The sequence below is a fragment of the Pteropus alecto genome, unplaced genomic scaffold, assembly GCF_000325575.1.
Source record: "Pteropus alecto unplaced genomic scaffold, ASM32557v1 scaffold113, whole genome shotgun sequence".
NCBI classification, from domain to species: domain Eukaryota; kingdom Metazoa; phylum Chordata; class Mammalia; order Chiroptera; family Pteropodidae; genus Pteropus; species Pteropus alecto.
In genome coordinates this window covers 7,390,031-7,406,515 of record NW_006433949.1, presented here as the reverse complement: position 1 = coordinate 7,406,515, position 16,485 = coordinate 7,390,031, and the positions used below count along the sequence as shown (strand labels likewise).

The 16,485-nt window shown below is 36.8% G+C and overlaps 1 protein-coding gene and 1 pseudogene across 1 annotated transcript in view; one reads left to right on the top strand and one right to left on the bottom strand.

Moving 5' to 3' along the window:
- The window catches only part of MAPK1 (mitogen-activated protein kinase 1), an 82,402-nt gene that overhangs the window by 26,137 nt on the left and 39,780 nt on the right, over positions 1–16,485 (top strand). The gene's annotated exons all lie outside the window — the stretch shown is intronic.
- LOC112477281 lies at positions 14,885–15,003 on the bottom strand (annotated as a pseudogene).

Below are 16,485 nucleotides of genomic sequence, written 5' to 3'. Positions count from 1 at the left end.
TTCCCTACCCACTCCCCATAGGTAGTCAGTCTCTTTAGTTTCTAGTTAATCCTTTCTGTATTTGTTATACAAATAAGCAGATACATGTATATTTTCTTATTACCCCTTTTTATATGAAGAATAGCATATTATGAACCTCTTTTATATCTTGCTTTTTTTTTTTTCACTTAACAGTATATCTTGGAAATCACTCCATAGCAGTTCATAGAGATCTTTCTCATTCATTTTTACAGCTGCTTAGTACTCCATCATATGGATGTACCATAGCTTATTCAATTACCCTCCAATGTATGCCATTTAGGTTATTTCCAGTATTTTGCAGTTGCAAATAATGCTGCCGTGAATAACTCTATGCATGTGTATTTTCATGTCGTTGGAAGTTTTTTTTCAAGTGGATTTCCTGGGAGTGGGATTGCTGGATCAAAAACTAGGTACACAGATATCTAATTTTGTTAGGTATTGCCAAATTCCCCTCCAGAAGGGTTATATAATTTGCACTCCCACCAGCAATATTATGAAAGTTCCTTGTATATATTTTATAACTTCACATACATATGAATGATTATCTTTTGTTGAGGGTCTTCCTTTCCTTGTCTACTTCCTCTTCTGTCATACTGGGTTGCAAAAACAAAAACAAAACTTTAACTACAGAAACTTTTTTAATAGAAAGAAGCAAAAATAGTTTTCCATAGCTGACTGGATATTTTCTTACTGGCATTTTAGAGTTATAATTATATGTTACATTTTCCTACTTTACCTAGTTTAGCATCTGTTATGTAATACCTCACCACCTGCTTAGTTGTGCAGACAACTCTTTCAAGTTTAGATAATAATACTGTGTGCCCGAAGTTTAACCATTTTCCCTATCTTAGTCATTTTCCACATGTCTGAGACAGGTATTTAATATTTCTGATAAAGGGAGTTCATAAGAGACTTGAATTTCTCAACTCCTTTATGTTTCAGTAACAGGGACAGTCATCTGAATCTCTCCCCCTTGACCTGTTAGGGTACAGCTTACACTGGTCAGCTTTGTGAAGTAGATCATCCTCTTTTTAGACTGTAGCTCCTTACCCTCCTGCCCTTTCTCCCCTGTCTTGAGACCCTCACCTTTATGGTTTTCCCAGTCTACTGGTCCTATCTGGCCTTAGTCTGGATTCTGTCTGCCGTCCTCTCTTCTGACCAGATTCTCACTTCTCTTGATCTCTCCGCTCCCATTTTACAAGAACCCAACTGTTTATTTTGTCTGATCTTATTCACAGCCTGATTATATATACTGGAGAAAATTAGTTGTCATGATTAGCATTTTTAGCATTACTAAAAATCTCTGGATTCTAATTTCCGCTGGTCTTCAACATGATCTTTTTCCTTGTACTCATTCAGGTCACTTTCTTACCTCCCTTGTGTCTGGTTTGCTTTCACATCTTCTGCATTCAGATCTACTCTCCTACATTCAGTTCTGCTCTCCTACACCTCATTTACAGCACATATTTGCCTCTTGTTTTAGGGGAGACAGATTTTGGTTCATCTGAGGTAGAAGATCTAAATAGCCAGTGCCTTCTTTGGGAAGCAGAACATTTTCTGTATCATGATTATTATGATTATTTTTATTTTTGTCCTCACCGTCTGCCTTCAGCTTCTTTTCATTCGACCTCTCAGAATCTGGCTCAGTTAGGAGCCTAATCTTGGTTCATCACCACCAACTGGGCATGGCCAACAGAAGACTTTTGGCCTGATAATAATGTCATGGATAGGAACATGAGTTTTGAAGGTCAGCACACCTGGGTTTGAATCTCAGTTCTGTCAGCTACTAGTTATGTAATCATAGACAAGTTAATTGACTCCTCTCTGCCTCAGTTTTTTCATCAATAAAATAGGGATTATACTTCATAGCACCGTGGTGAAAACAATATCCTCTTAACAATATGCTTTTTAAAGCTCTTAACACTGTGCTAAGTGCTCAGCAAACTGTGGTCATTGTGATTAATGAGGTCTTTTCTCATTTCTTACTCTACTTCCAGTCCAGAGGTACATGGAGCTGCCTGTACTGCTATCCTTGAATGCTTGACATTAGTGGAAACTTGATGCTCTTAGTCTTTGTTGATTACTTCTAGCTGTTATAGGTCACTGCTAGCCAGCCTGATCTGGACCATTCTAAAATTCTTGCCAGTGAAAGTGGGAGGGAATAACTGAAGAGGAAGGAAATATAAAAGAATGATCAAAAAGTGAGTAACCCATCCTTCATCCTGGTCTCTGTCATGACAAGTTCAGAGCACAGTTGAATTACAAAGGTCACTTCAAAGTAGTACTGCCTTGGATTAGAGAGTATCTTTTGCAGAGAATACTAACTCTGACTTTGTGGCTACCCTAGCGTTCTTCAGATAAAACAAAGTCTCTTGGTTATGGGTTTTTAGGATGATGATAGTCCCAGCACTAAATCTTGATAGGGTATCTTAGCTCTAGTGACATAGACTAATTTTTTCTATCCATAAAGAAAAAAAGTTAGGTTTTTTAAATACTTTTTCCTTTACTAATTCGTGTACTTCAGTCCACCAAAAATTTATGGAACTTTTACTGAGTGTAAGTAAGTACAAGTCTTTATCTTTCTTTGTTTATATCTGTGCATACATATGTGTCCATCCAGCCACATAACTGGATGTGCGGGGTTTTTCCCCATTCTCTTGTGTAACATGTTAAGTTTTGTTTGTTTGTTTTATTTTGTACTTCTAATGTTTAGAAGAAGCTTCACACATAATAATGGAATCTTCTCCTTTTTGTAGCTTGGCCAGTCCTATCAGAGCAGACATATAGGGCATAGCTGAGTTAGGACTGAAACTCGACCTCCTGAATTGAAGTCTGATACTCTTTTCAGATGTTACTTCCTTATAGGGTATCATGTGATAAATTCAATTAATAATAATAATAATGTAATAAAAATGGCTATGCCACTTATTTGGAGGACCTAATAGCTTTCAGGCTTTGCATCTGCTATCTCTACACTCTTCACAATCCTTGAGCTTTCCTCTTTTTTGAGCTTTCCTCATTTTTGAGCCAAGCAAATGGTTGGTCAGAGATGTTAGGTAACTCAGCGATGTCTCAGCTAGTAAGGGGTAGGGTCAGAATTGGAATTCATCTGACTCTTTGGCCTCTGTGTCATTACTGAAGAAATTAAAAAATGCATATATAGACAGCCAAATTTGTCCAAGCTCTGAGCCGTCCAGAGCACCTTTTCAAGAGAGGTTGCATGCATGTTAATGTTGATGTCAGATTTTAAGCTGTTATGTCTATATAGCAAAGTAGAGCATTGATTCTTAAAATAATGTAAAATAATATTGGTTTTATAGCTAAAATGACCTTAGACTAGCTTTTATTTGCTCACTTAACAGTTCACACCCTCTATAAAAACCTTTGCACTGGCTTCCTTGTAAATTATGAGAGAATCTAACTAAAGTAAGGAATACATTTTCTTTTAAAGCTGTCATTAGTATTATCTACCTACTTATTTTTGGAACATTAATTTGGATCATCCAACTTACTTAGCATCTGAAGACAAGTTAATTTTTATCTGTGAAACGAAGTACTGTAGTTTTGTGTTCAGATAATTAAAGTTCACCAAAATGGGTAGCTTAGAGAACAGCTTAATAGCCTTCTCTAAAAATAACCCATTCACAGTTGATAGGTAGCATTTTAGTTGCTTAACACCGTGTACAGTTTGTGGTCCTTATGCATGATAAGATATCTATTTAGACAAACTTTATTATCCACAAATATTATTGAGTCTCTGTCACGAAATGACTGTAATGACAGAGGACTGGGGAGGATGGGGAGAAAATCTGAACACACCAGAAATTTATATTTATATCAAAGCCTTACAAATGACTGTGGAATGATACTGTCATTGCTCAAAACCCGTTTGGAACATTTCCTTTGGCGTTGCCTTCATTATGAATGTATGAATCATGAAAGAAAATCAACCCCATAATTTTATGGCACAGTTCAATTTTTTAAATCACCTTTTGAGATATAATTTATATACAGTAAACCTAGGTGCTGGGTAGTTCAGTGAATCTTGGCAAACGTATATACTTGTGTAACTACCACCACAGTGAAGATACAGAATGTTGCGTAACTCCAGAAAGCACCCCTGTGCCCCTTTGCAGTCAGTCTTCACCTCAGGTAACCATGGATCAGCTGTCGCTGTAGATCAGCATTCAACTTTTCTAGAATGCCATATAAATAGAATAAAAAAGTCTACTCTGTCTGGTTTCTTTCACTTAGCATAGCGGTTTTGCAGATTCATCCTTGTTGCATATATCAGTTGTTTCTTTTTTATTGCTGAGTACTCTTCTATTGTTTTGATGGAGTACAGTTTGTTTACCCTTTCTTTGTTGATATTTGGGTTCCAGGTTTTTGCTGTTATGAATAAAGTGTCGAAAAACATTTATATACAATTCTCTGTGGATATAGATTTTCATTTCTCTTGAGTAAATACTTAGGAGTAGAATTGCCAGATTGTATGGTGTGTGTTTACCTTTTCAGAAATAGCCGAACAATTTTCCATAGTGGTTGTACCATTTTCAGTTCCACCTACAGAGTATGAGAGTTCAAGCTTTTCTACATCCTCATCAACCCTTGGTATATAGTCAGTCTTTTTTTATTTTAGCTGTTGTAATGGGTATGTGGTTTTAATTTACATTTCCCTTATGACTCACCAGTCACACAGAAGTGTCTGTTATCTTTTGCCTATTTTAAATATTGTGTTGGTTAGTCTTATTTTGAAATTGTAAGAGTTCTTTATATATTCTAAATACAAGTCATATATTGCACAGCTCATTTTCACCTTGATGGTATTATCTGGCTCATTTACTCATCTCATTCATAAGATTCTACTCAGCACCTTTCCTTTTCAGTTGCCACTGTCATCATTCTTGTTTACTCCAGGGGCTTTACTACTCCCTTCAGAGGTATGGTTGTTTTTCCTTTCCTTTTTAAAATTATTTTACTGACTTGAGAGTGCTGCTAGTTCATTGTGCCCTTGGCCCTGGAATGCTAAATGTCCTGCAGTGGGTGGCTCAGTTTCACACAATGAACTGATCTGCTTAAAATGCCAGTTATGTGCTTGTTGCTTAGTCCAAGCCACTGTCATCTCTCACTGGTACTTTTACAATGCTTCAAATGGTTTCCTTTTTTTACTTTTTACTTTTTACAATTCATTCTTCATATCACAGTTGGAGAGATCATTTAAAAATATAAATCGAGCACTTTTTGTCCCCAACTTAAAGCAGAAGTGCACTTAAGATAATTCTTAAATCTCTAGCACAACTGCCAAGTCACTGTCTGTTTCTTCAGCCTCATCCTGAGCCATTCTCTCTCTGCTTCGTACATTCCAGCCAAAGTGACCTCCTTTTGGGTCCACAAATAACTCAGACCTAACCTCCTCCCTGCTCAGTAGAATACTTACCTTTTCTTCCACCTGTCACCCAGGCTAATTCCTGTTCATCCTTCAGGTCTCTATTTTAAATGCCATTTCCTTAGAGAAGAAGAGCCTTCCCTAAGCCCCTAATTTAAACTGAGCTCTCTGGTTACTCATAATGACAGTAAATAATGTAATTTACATTTTTTCTTAGCATTTATCATAAATTTATATATGCGTAAAATAGTCATATATTACTATATAAGGTGTATTAATATATGTCTCTTTATATTCCCCCATATTATATAAGTTCATGAGAGCAGGGAGCTTTCTATTTTTACACTGCTGTATCCATAACACTTAATACAATATAGATGATTAATAAATACTTGATAAATAAAATTTATTTTAACATTTAAATGTTTTTAAAGTTACTCAGTATGCCTCCTTCAAGATCTCAAACATATTTCTTTCTCTTGAATACAAAATTCTGTACTAGTTTTTTGTCTGCCATTTCTACCAAATCTATAAACTGCCAACAAAATAAGAGTTCTTAATCTTTTTTGTGCCTTGGATCATTTAGGCAGTCGGTGAAACCTGTGACTCCTTCGATAAATGTTTTTAAATGAATAAATTATGTATGATTGCCAAGGAAATCAGTTACATTGAAATACCACTTCTTAAATATTGAGAAAATACAGCTTTAATGTATGTGCTACTTTATTAATGCCTTAAATAACAAGATCAAGCAGCAGATCTAACAACTATTATAATTTCAAAGTAGTGAGGAGTATAAATATTTCAAGAATTACAACTGTAGTCTCACTAGTCTTAACTATTTCTAATTTTAGCCTCCTTCAGTCTGCAGAAATACCTGTGTTCTGATAGTGTCACTTTCGTGGTCCAGGGATTCTATTATCAGAATAAAGTATAGATTTCTCAGCTTTCTCAGTCTGACGTCAGCTTTTTTGCTTTTCCCCTGGATGGGCTCTAAACTCCAGCCGTATTGAATTACCCAGCACTTGTACTCAACCTTCCATGCTTTAGCTCCTGCAGCTTCTCCTTTCTATAGGTCTTTCTTATAGACTGCCTATTTTTAAATCTTACCTGCACTATTAAAATACCACCTTCTGAAAGATGTCCACCGATGTTAACATAGAGCAGTGCCTGATATATAATAAGCACTCAATAAATTGTAGCTAGTATTAAATAAGAATTATTCATAAAACTTTGTTTCATTATCACCACCACTTAGTTCCCAATAGTAAACTATAAACATTTTGAGTGATGTACATATATGAAACAAGGCAAAGCATTATATCAGTAAGTGTAAGCAAGCATAATATATAGCGAACGCATAAATGATTAATGTTTAGAATTTCATTTTGATCTCAGTTTGAATGTGTATCAGTTTTATATCAGAATTCAGTGAGAAAATGATTTAATAAACGTGGACATTTCTTATCCTTTGTACTAAGTCACCGCAAAAACCACCAGTAATCCTTATAGGTATGTTAGATTTGGAGTGCGAACAGTCATTTTTTATTTAAAAAAAGAAAAAAAACCTTCAAGCTTCTAAGAATTCTGTTTTTTATATTTTAATGTACTTTGTTTCTGAGTACTCAATCTGCCTCATATATAATACACCAAAACAGAAGTCTTGATGCAGGGAACAAGACTTGAAAGTATAACATCGACTATATTAACTGTTGTTGATTTTTACAGTATAGCCAATAAGACCTTGAAAAGAGATGTGATCAGGAGTAGATGGTATTAAAAGTTCACAATATAAGCCAGCTGTGTAGAGCTCCTCAAACCCCAGCACTGACAGCTTGTGTAAGAATGCAGTATCTCAAATGGAAGTGTAGCTGTAGGGATCAAGTTGGCTTGTGTGGCTGAGCTTGTGTGGGCACGACAAGCACTGGAGAGTGGCAGAAGTGCTGAGCACCCTACTTTCAAGGCCACAGACCCAGATGTACCCAGAAAAAGCAAGTATATTCAGGATGGTGAGGGGAATAATGAGACACGATCAAAGAAATATCAGCAAAAGGAACTATACCACAAAAGTAAAGCTAGTCAAATGAATTAAGTCTTAAGAATAAAGTCTAGTTCCTAAACTCTAATAGCCAAATAACTAGAAATCCTGAGATTTTGAAATAATCCTTTTTTAAAGTATAAAAGGTACAGTTTTCATACAGCAATTTGAAGAAGGCCTTTTCTTCACATTTTTTCCCCCACACAAATCTGTTACTGTCAGTCCTAACTGGCAAACAGTAGTAGATTTGAAATGGCTCTTCTGTTTCTCAGAGACCAAAATATGTAAAAGTGTTCCTACCTGTCCAAGTGAGAATCTGAACATAATTACTTACTTTTATAATATAAGAGATGAATCTTGTAAGTTTCTAACTGCAGCTGTTCTAAGCTAATACTTGGGCATCAGAATAGGTTTCACTCTGTTGTAATAACAATCCCAGCTATTAAGTTGTGCCTATTGCTTAGTTTTAAAACTAACTTACCAGTGTTGAGAGAGTACTTGTTTCTTTTTTTCCTTGACATTAATGCCTTTATAGAAGTAATTTCTTTCCTTCAGATTTTGTATATGTGAAGATGTTAGATTGCAATTAAATGTATGTTAAACTACTTAAACTTATTCCACAGTTCACTGGATGTTCTGTTTTCCCCCCACACACCCAGTCTTTTTTCTTATTATATTTTGGCTAGTTTCTATTGCTATATCTTCTAGGTCACCAGATTTTTCTTAACTGCATAATCTGTTGCTAATTTCAACCATTGTATTTTTTTCCATCTCTAGAAGTTTGAGTCTCATACCTTCTATTTCTCTATGCTTTACTTTCTTGAACATATGGAATATATTTAGAATAGCTATTTTAACATTCTTGTCTACTAATTCTATCATCTGTAATTTCTGGATCTGTGTTTTTAAATTGGCTTTTCTCTTCATTATGGATAGTATTTTTGTGCTTTTTTGGATATTAGTAAGTTTCAATTGCATGTATGACATTGTGGATTCTACAATATAAAGTCCTAGATTTTTTGATATTCCTTTAAATATTTGGGGCCTTTTTTTTTTTTCCTGTGATGCATTTAAGTTACCTGGAACAATTTGATCCTTTTGAAGTTTGTTTTTTTTTAAGTGTTTTTAGGCAGGTCCAGAATAACCTTTAGTCAAAAATTAATTTGGCTCCAGTACTGAGTCAGTACTCTTTTGAGGACTCAATTTTTTGCCCATGTGTAAAGAGGTTTTTCCCCTATGGATGATAGGACAGGAAATATTATTCCAGATGGAATAATCCTTCTGCTCCTTTCTAGAGTAGTTCCTTTCCCAGCCTTGGATTTTATCACACACATGTTCTGGTCATTGCTCAGCTGAAGACTCAAAAGAAAACCAACAATTTGCAGATCGTCCCAACCTTCTATGAAGTCTTCTACTCTCCCGTACTCTTCCCTACAAATTCTGACTGGCTTGGACTCCCTAAACCCTGAATTTTGTCCTCAACTCAGGGAGACTGCCAGGCTCCATTTGAGTTTCCCTTCTCTGCATAGCAGCCTGGAAACTCCAGGCAGTAAGCTCACTTGCTGACCTGTGCTGCCTGTTGTTAGATGTCAGAAAACTATTGTTTCATGCATATTGTCTATAGTTTCTTTAATTATTTAAGGTAGGAGAGTAAATCAGTTCCTATTCTTTCCTCGTGGCTAGAAGCAAAAGCCTGTGAAGGTATTTAGAACTCATTTGAAAACTCAAATTATTTTCTTATTTTAAGCTGTCTTGTCTTATATAACCTACATACACTTCATTGGTTATTTTTGTCTCGCAACGGAATAGACAAATGATAAGACAAAAGACAATTTAAATTATGTCTTAAATTATTCATGATCCCATCATCTAAATAGTTTTATAAATCGCTTCCTCTAGAGAAATATTTTTAAGCTGCAGTCTGATTTTATTTTGAGTCTTACCTTTAGTTAATATAATCTTCATACTTAGTTTAATGGCTGCACATGACCTATTAATATTCCAACATGTAATCCATATGTTTGGCAATTCAGGCTTTGCTCTATTAGGTAGTGATACAGTAAATTTCTTCATATATCATCCCTATTTTTAAGGATGCTCAAAGGGAGAAAGGCAGGTGGGATTTTTTTTTTCCCAGTCTGCAATGAATATTTAGGCTTTGTTAGGTATTTACTAAAAGTTTGTCAAACGATTGAGGTGGCATTTAACTTATGAAGTTCATTTAGGTAAAGTTTATTTAACCTTTTTAGGAATACTTTTATTTCATCAAGCATTCATCTTTATTTTTATGGGAGAGTAAAATAACTAATTATGAAATGTTTTGTTTTCTTCTACTTATTAAATTTAAGCCTGTATTATCTACATTATTTCATCAGATAAACTTTTATGTTGGAATAATCTTAGGTTTACAGAAAAGTTGCAAAGATGGTACAAGAGGTTTCTGTATGCCTCCTACCCAGTTTGTTTCTCCTATGTTAATTATCATCTTACATTACTGTAGTACGTTTATCAAAACTAAGAAACCACCATTGGCGTGTTATAACTCCAGACTTTATTCAGACTTTGCTTTTCCACTGATTTCCTTTTTCTGTTCCACAGCCCAATCCAGGATGTCAAATGCATTTAGGTGTCGTGTCTCCTTCGTCTCTGGTCTGTGACTGTTTCTTACTCTTTGTTTTTATGACCTTGACTGTTTTAGAGAGTACTGGTCAAGTATTTTATAGAATGTCCCTTAATTGGGTTTGTCTGATGTTCTTCTCATTATTAGAGTAGAATTGTAGGTTTGGGGAAAGAATATCACAGAGATGAAATGCCCTTCTCCTTTCATCTCATCAGGGCTCACAATCACGTGACATCACTGGTGATGTTAACTGTGATCACTTGGTTGAGATGGTATCTGCCAGGTTCCATCACAATAAAGTTACTGTTTTTCCCTTTATAAATTCTATTCTTTGGAAACAAGTCACTAAATTTAGCCCACCCAAAAGGTGTGGGGCATGGGGGAGATTAATTTCCATCACCTGGTGGGGAGAATATCTGTACGTATTATTTGGAATTCTTTCAAGATTTGTCTCTTCTCCCCATTTAATCAACCATTCATGTTAATATAGACTTGATGTATTTTTTTTATACTTTGGATTATTACCTAATACTGCACTATTTTGTTGCTCAAATTGTTCCACTTTTGGCTATTGGGAGCTCTTTTAGGTTGGTTTTTGTTGTTGTTCCTTCAACATGCCCCCATTTTGGTTTTTGAGCGCTTTTTGGCACTACACCATGCTCTTGGCTCATTTTGTGTTTTTCCTGCCCTCACTCCTAGAACCAGCTATTTTTTTTAAGGAGTTCAGGTTCCTTTTATTGGAGGAAGATATTGAGAAGCTAAGATCTGGGCACTGGATATAGTTGAATACTCTCAACTTTCTGATATTAAATATCAGAAATATATTAATAGTTAACTTGATCAGAAGTGTAATAAGTAGCCAATTAGTTGTCAAAACCTTTTGAACGCAAAACAAAACTAGCCTTTTCAGTCAAATGACATCCTTCACTTGGCAAACTTTAAATGCATATTTGGTCTATAGTTCAGTATCAAACAGTGTAGGGCAGGGAACCCCAACTGGTCTGTGTTGCAGCTTATGCCATATTCCTTCCTGGCTTTGAAGTCTGGTTCAGGACTACATTTGAAATACCCTTGGGCCGCTAGGAAGGATGGTTGGCCTGCAGTTCATTGGTATTCCAGGCATCTTGGGGATAGGGGGCTAAGACAGGGAGAAACTGGATTGTCAAGACCCAAAGAATTTGTGGCTTATCTACAGAATTTTCATTAGCAAGTCTGACTTTGGGAGGCATCAGATAAGCATAATATTTTGTTTCTCCACTCAAATTGGATTGAAATGCTATAAAGAAGACATGAGTAATTCAGAACAGATAGTTCTACCTTTGAAAAATTTAGTCTAATTGAACGAGAGCATTTGAACAGGATGGAGCTAGGAAACATGAGGTTTGTGAAATAGGCACCCAGTCCCCCTGAGTCTGCCTATGGCCACTTTTCCAGAGCTATGGCTCTCACCATCGTCGTAAGTTGGCTGTAAGGGCGCCTGCCTGGTGCACTGCCCTCCCCAATACATTCTTTTGGCTATAAGGGCGCCTGCCTGGTGTACTGCCCTCCCCAATACATTCTTTCAGCAATCTGCTACTTGAGGGACTATTATAAAAATATCAATGATGCCATGCTTAAACTCTCTGCATAACATCCTTTGATGGCTTCCCAGGATTAAATTGTAGATGTCTAAATATGGCCTGGCTCCTGCTTATACCTCCAGCTTTAACCCCACCATGTCCCTGTGTGCCCCATGCTCCATTGCCCCCAGGTTCCTGCAGGCCTCTGCATCTTTGCCTATGCTGTCTGCTTTGCCTGAAGTGCATTCTGCCTTCTCATAGCCATACACCCACAGTTTATCATGCAGAAGAATATAAAGCAGACAGAGCTGCAGAAACTGGGCCTGCTGTTCCAGAGAACCACAGAGGCACTGCCTTGATTCTTGATGACTTCCCAATTCTTCCCTCCCTCAGGTCCTCGCCCAAGTTTCTGTGTTTCAGTAATCTTAGGAGCCTTCTCTTCCACCTACCCCTCACCCCTCAGCCTTCAACCAACCCATTGCTTTCATAACATCCTGTGCCTCAGTTCACCTGGATTTACCAGCCATTCTATTCTCTTCCTCCTTGCCTTCTTAAAAATTTGCCACCTGTATTTTGCCCTCTGCTGTCCCCATTCCCCTCCTTTTACTGAACTTATACCCAGGTTACCACAGATCATCTTATTGCAGATTCAGTAAATGCTTTCTAGTTTTTATCTTAATCTCTCCTGTTTAGAACATTTTCTTTCTTTGGCTTCTGAAGCACCACTTTCTTCTGCTTCTACATAGTTTATATCAGGGGTCCCCAACCCCCGGGCCATGGACTGATACTGATCCATGGCCTGTTAGGAACTGGGCCGCACAGCAGGAGGTGAGCAGCAGGGGATCAAGTGAAGCTTCATCCATATTTGCAGCTGCTCCCCAGAGCTTACATCACCGCCTCAGCTCAACCTCAGATCAGGCACTGGATTCTCATAGAAGCACCTGTCCCTGATGCCAAAAAGGTTGAGGACCACTAATTTATAGTACATGGGCTGCATAGTTGGACAACCAGAGTTTTCCTTCCATTATTAGTTGTTATTTTCTCAGTCTTCAGCCGGTTCCTCTTCCTCTGACTGCTCCTGAGTTCTGTCTTCAGACTTCTTTTCTCAACATCTCCCCTCAGCAATGCTACCACTATGGCTTCTGTTAAAGATTCCTTTATATCTTATTCCCAACCTTGATCTCACTCTCCTTAGTGATGCTGGAAACACAGGACCTTCATTTCTTCCATCTGAATCACCCACAAGCATCCTTAGATTTTTAAATCAGAAAGTTCAAGACTGTCCTTGTTGTCCTCTGCCCCCATTTTCATTTGTACCAACAAAACCCAGGCCTTCATTAATGTTTGCAAGGCCTCAGTCAAGAATGCAAATGGAGCCCTCATATACCATATAAATCAAACTAAGAAACATCAGATAAAATATATTCTCTCGTACCATGACTGATAAACCTTAAAGACCTAGAAGGTCAGGTTCAAATTAAATTCTTGGGCTTTTTAAAGTTCAGTGCCAGAAGTTCAAGGAGAGCAGGCCTCCAGCATAGTCCTCTGTGAGCTTGAGCTTGTGTGCTTCGATACCCAGCCTGATATTCCAGATTCCAGGTGCAGTGCACACGCTGCAAACGCTGCCCCTTGGCCAGCCCTTGTGTACATAGTGGAGGAGCAGTCTGCTCTTAGCAGAGCTACCATTCAAAAGACCCACAAGCCTTGGAAGCAGACTCAGGAGATGGGATTCTGGGGCTCCTGATGTGCATGTTCCCAGACCCCATGAACTTCATGAGGAGGGGCATGGCTGGGTGATGACCACTGGTCCCCATAGATGTCCTCATTTTCCTCTCCACATGTTGGCACTTGCTTTTCTTTGTAGCCTTGCTCTTCTTTCAAAAGCCTGCTCATCCTTCGGGATATGGTTTCTATAGGCCTCATCTTTTAATCCTCTCCTTAATACCTTTATTTGGATTTAATCTACCCAGCTTCTTGTGTTTCAGATGTGTTTTATTTTGATAGAGGCAGTGTATGTTGTCTGTTCCTGTTTCCTTCACTCATTAAATTGCAAGCTTCTCAAAAGCAGGATCATTATTTGGTTTTGCCACCAGTCCTAACATGAAGTCTCACAAATGGGAAGTGCTTAACAAGTGTGGCTTGAAGCTACCACAACTCTGGCATCACTCTTGTGTTGTTGTGGTAACCATATCAAAACAGGAAATGAAGTTAGTTTAGCATGACTTGTTCATAATTGACTCATGCTGGTTCCCTTTTCTTCCCTAAGTGATCACAAAACATCTGTTAAATAATCTACTCCAGAATGTTGTGGACTTTTGCTTCCATATTACTAGTCAGATATGTTTCTGGAATCTGTTCCTACCCACCCTAGAATCAACCATGTAACCAAGGAACCTTGGTTCCTTTCATTTTAAACTGCTCTTTTAAGAAGTAATTGATACACAATATACTACACATATTTAAAGTGTACAGCTTGATAAATTTTGACATATACTCATGAAACTATCAGTACAATCAGGATAATAACCATTCATCACCTCCAAAAGTTATCTGGTTTCCATTTGTGTAGTCCTCCCTCTCACTAGCCCACCAACCCAACTGATCTGCTATCTGTTTAGATTAGTTTGCATTTTATATGAATCAAAGTGCTTTGCTTTTAGTCTGGCTTCATTCAGCATAATTATTTTAAGATTCATGTGTTGTTTATATCAATAATTTATTCCCTTTTATTGATGAATAGTAGGAATCTGTTTTGAGAATTGAGTATGTTCACCTTGACCCCTTTCCATTCCCCACAATTTATGGACTCAGAATAGAATTTATCTGGGACTTGAGGCTGCATTTATGTAAGATGACTGAGTGATATCAATAGCTTGAGCTCCTGAAAGGACAGAGTATTATTTATAATCTTTGTATCCTGTTAGAATAATCTTCAGTACATAGACGATACTATCTCAATGCTGGGCAAAAGTTTCTCCCTTAAATCAGGTGTGTGTGTTTGTGTGTATCTGTGTGTGTCTGTTTTAAATAATGTATCCGATTTCATTTTTAAAGATTATTCTCTTAGGTGGGAATGAGGTTAAATTAAGATTTTTTTATATCTTTTCCCAATAATTATTTTTCAGGTATTTTTGTATTGGGCAAGAACACGAAAATAATTGTGCTTTCTCCTTTAAAGAGTATCCTAGCATTCCACTAGTATTTTCCTGTGGTTTTTTGTTTTTGTTTTTTTTTTCCTAATTAAAAAAAATTTTTTAGAATGCCTACAGCACCTGGTCTTCCTCGGTGGTCTCCCATCGAAGTACTAACCAGGCCCGACCCTGCTTAGCTTCCAAGATCAGATGGTATCGGGCTTGTTCAGGGTAGCATGGCCGTAGGCCTAATTAAAATTTTTTAAATATATTTTAAAGAGGTTCACATCACTCTTCAATCAAACAATATAAAGAGCTATACAATGAAGGTTTTTGTTCCTCTATCTGTCCAATTCCAGCCTGGTATTCTGTCTCTCCCTCCACCACTACCCATCTTACTTTCTTGTGTATCCTTCCAGACTTTATGCAAACACAAGCAAATGTTAATATATATTTTACTTTCATTTTTTATTAGGGAAAAAAAAGATAACATATTATCTACTGCTAGACCTTGCTTTTTTTCACTTTATACATCTCGAAGATCTTTGCATGTCATTCCTTTTCAGCTGCATATAATTCCACTGTATAGATACCCATTTTCCTATTGATGGACCTCTTTTTAAATCAGTTTTTTTATAGAGTCACATGCAGTTGTAAGAAATAATACAGAGAGATCCCAGTTTCCCCCAATGGTAACATCTTGCATAACTATATTATGATACTGTACATAGATTGACATTAATAAAATTTATATAGCTCGTTCATATGTCACTAGTTTTATATGCACTCATTTGTGTGTGTGCTTGTTCTATGCAGTTTTATCAGATGTAGGTTTCTGTAATTACTACCATTTTGGGGGTGTCTATTGAAATGTTTGATTTTTTTTTTCTTCTTTGAAAAAATTTAAAATTTTCTAATCATAGTAAAAAACATTGTGAAATTTACCATTTTTAAGTATATAGTGAGTAGTTCTAAGTACATTCACATTATTGTGCAACAGATCTGTAGAACTTTTCATCTCGAAAGACTAAAACTGTACCCTTGAACGCCATCTCCTCATTTCTCCCTTCCCTCAGCCTTTAGTAACCATCATTCTACTTTCTGATTCTGTGAGTTTGACAGCTTTAGATGCCACATATGAGTGGAATCATGCAGTATTTTCTGTTTGTGACTGGCTTATATCACTTAGCATAATGTCCTTGAAGTTAATCCATGATGTAGCATGCGATAGAATGTCCTTCTTTTTTGTGTATAGCACATTTTCTTTATCCATTCATCCATCATTGAACATTTGTGCCATGTCCACCTCTTGGCTATTATGAATAGTGAACATGGATGTGCCAGTATCTCTTTGAGATCCTGTTTTGGATACTTTTTGGTTTATACCCGGAAGTGGGATTGCTGAGTCATATGATAATTTTATGTTTAATTTTTTCAGGAACTTCCGTAGTGTTTTCCAGTGGCTGGACCATTTTACATTCACAGCAGTGCACAAGGGTTCCAGTTTTTCCACATCCTCTCTGACACTTTCTGAATTTTTGGTGGGTTTGGTTGGTTTGTTTTTTGATAGTGGCAATACTTACAGGTGTGAAGTGATAGCTTGTTGTGGTTTTGATTTTCGTTAAATTAGTGATGATCAGCTTTTTCTATGTTTATTGGCCGTTTATCTTTGGCAAAATTTATTCAACATGTCTTATTTTTAATGTGTTTATTTTTAATTGAACCATTCC